Source organism: Tamandua tetradactyla, chromosome 3, assembly GCF_023851605.1.
Source record: "Tamandua tetradactyla isolate mTamTet1 chromosome 3, mTamTet1.pri, whole genome shotgun sequence".
In the NCBI taxonomy this organism is placed as follows: domain Eukaryota; kingdom Metazoa; phylum Chordata; class Mammalia; order Pilosa; family Myrmecophagidae; genus Tamandua; species Tamandua tetradactyla.
This window is the reverse complement of record NC_135329.1, coordinates 78,168,426-78,174,788: the sequence shown is the minus strand read 5'-3', so window position 1 is coordinate 78,174,788 and position 6,363 is coordinate 78,168,426. Positions and strand designations below refer to the sequence as shown.

Sequence of the window (6,363 nt, the reverse complement as noted above, 5' to 3'; positions counted from 1 at the left end):
CTTTGTAGTGCAGGAAATCACCCTCTCGGGACTTGAGTGCATCTTAATTTGAAAATATTTATATTTTCTGAGGTAATTTTAAGTTTATGGAAATGTTGCTGCAAAGATAATCCAGAAAGCTCCTTGTATATCCTTCACCCATTATCCCATGATATTAATATCTTACATAATTAAGATATATTATTAAAGCTAACAAGCTAAGAATTAACATGGGTACCATGTCATTAACTAAGTTATACAGTCTTTATTTGGATTCTACCAGTTTTTCTTAATTTGAATTTTGTTAAACAAGCATCTGATTGGCTCAGTTAGGGTCAGATGTCCTTATCTAGCCCAATCCCTTGGAAGGCAGAGTGGAGAGGTGATGTTTTGTGCAGCTGAGGCTGTGTGAGCCCTCTGTTTCTGCTTGGACACTTGCAGAGAAGGCATTGAGGCAGCAAGAGCTGGGCAAATCCCTCAGTGAGTCTGTTGTAATATCAGTAATTTACAGTGAAACACATCTTTGGGTTTTTTTTTGTTGTTGTTGTGTGCATGGGCAGGTACTGGGAATCGAACCCGGTACCTTGCCTGCATGGCAGGCAAGAACTCTGCCTGTTGAACCACCATGGCCCACCCATCTTTGGTATTTTTTCTTTTTTTTACATTTCCTGCAAGTGGGAACAATTTTAGAGTATGATTATAGATCCATCAAAATGTTCTATTAAAGATTTCATTATTTACCAATTAAAAGTTTTATGTAAATGACTTTAGCATTGTGTCACAGTTCATGTGAACAAGAGAAATATTTTCTGTTTAAAGAACTTATATGTATATATGTATTAATGTTCTTCACCAATGTTTTTGTTTTTCTATAAAGCTTTATTTTAGTAGACATTAAAGAAAAAAAGCTGGAAATGTAAACTGAGATTTAAAAAAGATAATTTTTTCCCTACAATATCTTAAAAACCTATGGTTGTAAATGACTTAACATTCTTTAAAACTTTAAAATCTCTAACAGAGGTTATTGATTAGGTAGGCTTAAACTGTTAACATTCATATGTGTGTTTGGTTGCATTATACTACTTTGTAATGTCAATAAAGCTTTAAGAGACTTTCAGCTCTGTTTTACATTTCCTGATATCAAGTATTTCCCTTTTTATTGCCAAGTGATTGAAAAATTAGTTTTGTTAGAAAATGTTATTTTTTTACCATGATTCTTCATCATTTTATTTTTAAAGTCTTACTGTCACCTTTATTATGCAATTCATAATAGACAGTATAATACTAACTACATAAGGTAATGTCTAATTTGCCCACATTTTGAAACAACCAGAGCTTAGTGGGTTTTGTGCAAATGTATTTGTTATGGGTAGAGTAGTCAAGTATTTTTTATAAGAGTTCTTTCATTCCCAACTTTATTTTTTTGTTAGACCTACTCTCTTTAGCATTTTGTAGTTGACTATTAACCATTAGCTACAGGTGTAAAGTTAGTTTTGAAATGAATTAGCTGAATTATTAGGGGGAGGAGAATTGAAAATTCTTGCATTTGTGCTGTACCTTTATGTGCTTTAGATTTGCCTCATGTTTTACCTAGCAGATATCTCAGTAACTTTAAGGAACAGAGGAGATGATGCATATAGAGCAAATGTGTATGGTGGCTCTATAATTGTGCAGCAGCACATCAGCATGGACGGAAGTCAATCTTACAAACTGAAAAGTGAAGCAGGTTTGTTCATTTCTTTTTATCTCGTATAAAGTATTAGTAAATACCTGATTCAAAAGAGTATGTGATTGTGCTGGTTCAGTGAAAGAGCTCTTTTTTCCCATCTCTTGAAACTGCCTTCTTTCTTGTGAGATGAGTGGTTGTATGCACACATACATGGAAACATACCCCTGCACACATATGTTACAGTGTTGTTTTACCAGCAAGGAATGATAGTAACAAAACCATCATTAACAAAATTTAGGTCAACTTGAAACAGGTTATATACCATTTTGTTCTCACTTGGTAGCCATCTTTCTCCTTCTGTAATTTCTATAGCATATGGAAAGAGATGTTTAGCAAAAGGTGGGGAAAGTCCATAAAGGACGGACATAAAGGTGAGTATTAAGAGTTGTGAAAGAAGAGGTGGGAAAAGAGCTAAGTGAAGTGTTTGATGTGGGAGGGAGAGAAGCACTGCCGCTGCTCCTTTGTGTCTGCTCTGCTCTGTGCACTTCCATCATCTTTAGGATGTTTCTCCAGTTCAGATTTATGTACATTCTGTAGTACCTTTCTTGAGGATATGATGAAAATATTTTTTCTGTATCATTGCCTTAGAAACAGTTTGGTGATTTGATCGTTTCTCCAAACTAGGGGCTGTGGTTTCTACAAGGAAAGAAGAGCTGATTGAAATTCTTGATCATTTTAACATACAGGTAATTGCTTAATTTATTAAGCAATAACATACAGGTAATTGCTAGATTAATTCATGCAACTGGTTATGTTTTGCGATTTTTTTTTTAGTCCTTTTTGTTAAGGATGCTTTGGCAAAGCTATTAGGGTACTTGTAGTCCTAAAACACTAATATGTCGTCTAATCCACATCCTTTATTTGGAAGTGAGAAGCTGAGAGAGAAAAGAAGTTTTATTTTTAGGTGATTGTTTAGCTGGATGTGGTAGGATCTGTTTCATTCCAGGAGTCTGTCCAGTGCACCATACTGTCTTCCAGGGTTGAGGACACAAGACTAGTTACCAAGGAGAGAGAATGGTCAGAGTCTGGGTCTCTTCCCAGTTTGGTTTAAAAAAAAGCTGCCCAATACAAATTTTGGGGATGGTCAAATGCTCTTACCTGTGCTGTTCAGTGGCATAGCCACTAGGCATGGGTAGCCATTGGACTAGCGTAACCAAGAAATTGAATTTATTTAATTTTAGTTAGTGCAAATTAAAAATAGCTCCATGTGGTTATTGGCCTTCATATGGGATTGCATAGGTTCAGGAAAATAATTATTAAATTCTGATGAAAAATTGATACTGCAAATAAATTTCAGTTTGGAATACAGGACAATAGAATTGAATTTGTTAAGAAAAATCAGGAAAATCAAAAGTTAGATTGATTTGTAAAGTTTGGATTATAAAGTTTTAAGGAGAATCTTGAAGGGCATTCAGTATAGTGTTATAACTTTGTAGAATGCTTACCTTATGCATGTTTACCCAATGGAGAATCTGTACAGGAATTACTTCAGCTTGTGATTGAATGTATAGCAGTAGGAAAATCACCTCTGCTTATGAACACATGTATTTACTAGAAAGTTTTCATTGTACGGAAAGTAGAATGAATCCTGCTTCTCTAAGCTCCCAGTCCCTTAGGGAATGAAAAACATGTTTACTGTCTTTGAAGTAGTTGAAGGTTGTCATCATAAGCCCCTCAGTCCTTGTTTATGGTTTATGGAAGGTCTAGTGCTCTGCTGTCCAGTACGGTGGCCACTCACCACATGTGGATGCTGCAATTTGTGTAGTCCAAATGGAGAGGGATTCTAGGTTTACAATACAGGCTGGATTTTGAAGACTTAGTAAGAAGGAATGACTGAATTCTCTGTGTTGATTACATCTAAAAATGATAATATTTTGGATATATTAGATTAAAATACATTATTAAAATTAATTTTACCCATTTTTATGTTTTCAGCCTGGTTACTAGAACATTTTAAATTATGTGTGGCTTGCATTATACAATTAACTCCTAAACATTGCAACTTTCCTCATCGCAGCCTCAATATTGCAGGTTGGCACAAAAATCAAATGAGAATTCTGGGGGAGTTTTGTGGAAGCCACTATTAGGCATTAATGAGTTGACAGTAAAGCACATCATGAAAAAAGAGAAGGAAATCTGTGAAGCTGTTGCTGCAGATACACCAGCAACTGCAGAGCCTTTGCATAAACCACAAGGTCTGCACCTTGTAGAAGGTGCAACATTCTTTTGGGTGCAGGATTATCATAAAAAAGACATTCCAGTAGACTCTGACATCATATGAGAAAAGACTAAGTCCTTATATGAGTCCCTAAAGGAAAATAGATTTTTAAGTCTGGAAAGTCTGATTTGAAGATTTTAAAAAGTGCTGTTCTAGTTTACTAGCTTCTGGAATGCAACATACCAGAAACATAACAGCTTTTAAAGAGGGGAATTTACTGAATTGCTAGTTTACAATTCTAAGACTTGACAATGTCCACTTTAAAGCAAGGCTATAGAAATGTCCAAATTAAGGAACCAACAAGACGTTACCTTCACTCCACAAAGGCCAATGAATTGAGGATTTTGCTTTTAACTGGAAAGGCACATGGTAAACCTGGGGGTGTCTGCTAGCGTCCTCTCTGGGCTAAGGTCTCTGCTTGTGTGGGTGCTTGTGGTTGTTTTGGCTCTGCTTCCAATGGTTCTTAAGCTTTTTTCTGAAAATGTGCCCTCTTAAAAAATTCCAGCAAAGTAATCAAGACCCACTGGAATGGGTGGAGTCACATCTCCTTCTAATCAAGGTTAATACCCACCATTGGGCGAGCCACATCTCTGTGGAGAGAGTCTAACCAAGTCTCCAGCCTATGACTGGATAGGGATTAAAAGAAATGGCTGCCTCCACAACACTGGGCGAGGATTAAAGCATGGTTTTTCTAGGTACATAAACAAACTAGCACAAATACATAACATAAAAGTAACAGGAGAGGCAGTGTCTGCTCATCAAGAAAGGCAGCAAGGGGGTGTCCTGAAACCCAGGAGAAAAAGCCCTGTAGATTTTCCTTCAGGAGGGTGCCCTTCCCCCTAACCCTTGCAGTATTGTGGGGTCACTGTTTCTTTCAGCATCACTAGGAGGGAGAAGAATATTTAATATCTTTAATAGGCACCTGATTAGTATTTGTTTCCTGTGTCTCCTCTTATCCTTCATCTGAAGTTTACCAGTTTGTTTTGCCTTTTACTTGCTTCAGGGTCCTGGGAGGCAAAGCTACAAGTTTCTCAGGTAATCCCTAGAGTCACTGGGCCTGGGAACACCATTTCAGAAACAATCAAAGGGGTATAGAAAAAAAGATTGTCAGCTTTGATGAAGCTGTTAATCAAAAATTGGTGGCGGAATATCATTAAAGCTGGTTCATTTGTTCTTTTAAAAAGTCAAATGCAGTGTGAAATTGAGATATATGACAGGTGTTAAAAATTACAATGGTCTGTTTTACCTATATAATAAAAATATGATATCAAATGGAGAGACTATATGCATAAATGCTTTTCTTTATCTTGGATGAATTGACCCAACATTTTACTTAGAATTTTTTTTACCATTGGCCTACTAACAGATTACACAATCTGTATTTTACATAATCTATAATTAACAAAAAAGGTATTTTTTAGAATATAAATTGCTTTACTGAAGATGTAATTGAGTGGTGACCACGAATCATTTTTGAAACAAGTTGGTTTTTTTTAATTTTTTAATCTGTATTTTATTAGTTTTAATTTAAGTCAAAGCAGATTAAGTTAATTGATGGCTTATTTAAAATGATTCCCCTTTCAAAAGAAAAGACTCCAATATTTCCATTTGTTTCACAATATTCTTATGAAGAAATGTAGACAAATGAGAAATCTGGAGAATCACTATAAGAAATACAAGCAATACTTGTCAACATAATTCTGATTAGAAGTAACTCTAATTAGTTGGGCTTTTGGTGATTGGTTGGAGAAGGCACTTGACCTCAGTGCTCAAACATTTTCGTACTCTGTTGTCCTTCAGCCAGAGTACTATAATGATATAGAGCATGTGGTAGAAATGAAAAATTTTCTAATGAAATACTTTTGAAGAGGGTTCTTGTGCCAGTGTTCTCATGTAATACAGAATGTTTGTTTTAACTACAGTATTTACTTCTTTTACTAACATGAATTTTGAAGTATTTCTCTACATTAAAAATTGCTACCATTTTCTTTTGTATATTCAGCATAATGTTATAACTTGATAGCACCATAGGTCAATTATGATCTATGTTTCAGTTCATTTATCTTTCAGTCATTAAAGTGTAGTGTTAAAAAGTAATCTTTGTTTTCTTTTCTTGTTTCAGGTAGATAATCCTGTCTCTGTTCTAATGCAAGAGATGAGTAAGCAGTTCTTGTAGTCTAAAAATGAGGGTGACAAATATAAAGTAAGGGGCACCAAACTAGATATAAACCCACAAAAAAGAAAAACATGTATAGATTAAGTGTAAATATTAAACATTATTCTTGCTAACATAGTAGGTATGGACGGTTTTTTTTAAGCTACCTATCTAAAATAATGGAGTAGGACCAAATTAAGAAATTGTTAAGATGGGAGTGTAATTTTCCTGGTAAAGCCTTATTTTCATTTTCTGGCTTTTAATCTTGAAAGAATGGATTTT

At 35.1% G+C, this 6,363-nt stretch overlaps 1 long non-coding RNA gene across 1 annotated transcript; it reads left to right on the top strand.

The window, feature by feature from the left end:
• Nucleotides 1-1,591: 1,591 nt before the first annotated feature.
• Nucleotides 1,592-6,123, top strand: LOC143676171 (uncharacterized). The gene is made up of 3 exons (XR_013171883.1): nucleotides 1,592-1,705; nucleotides 2,333-2,394; nucleotides 6,049-6,123. It is a non-coding gene; the product is annotated as an uncharacterized LOC143676171 (long non-coding RNA).
• Nucleotides 6,124-6,363: the final 240 nt, after the last annotated feature.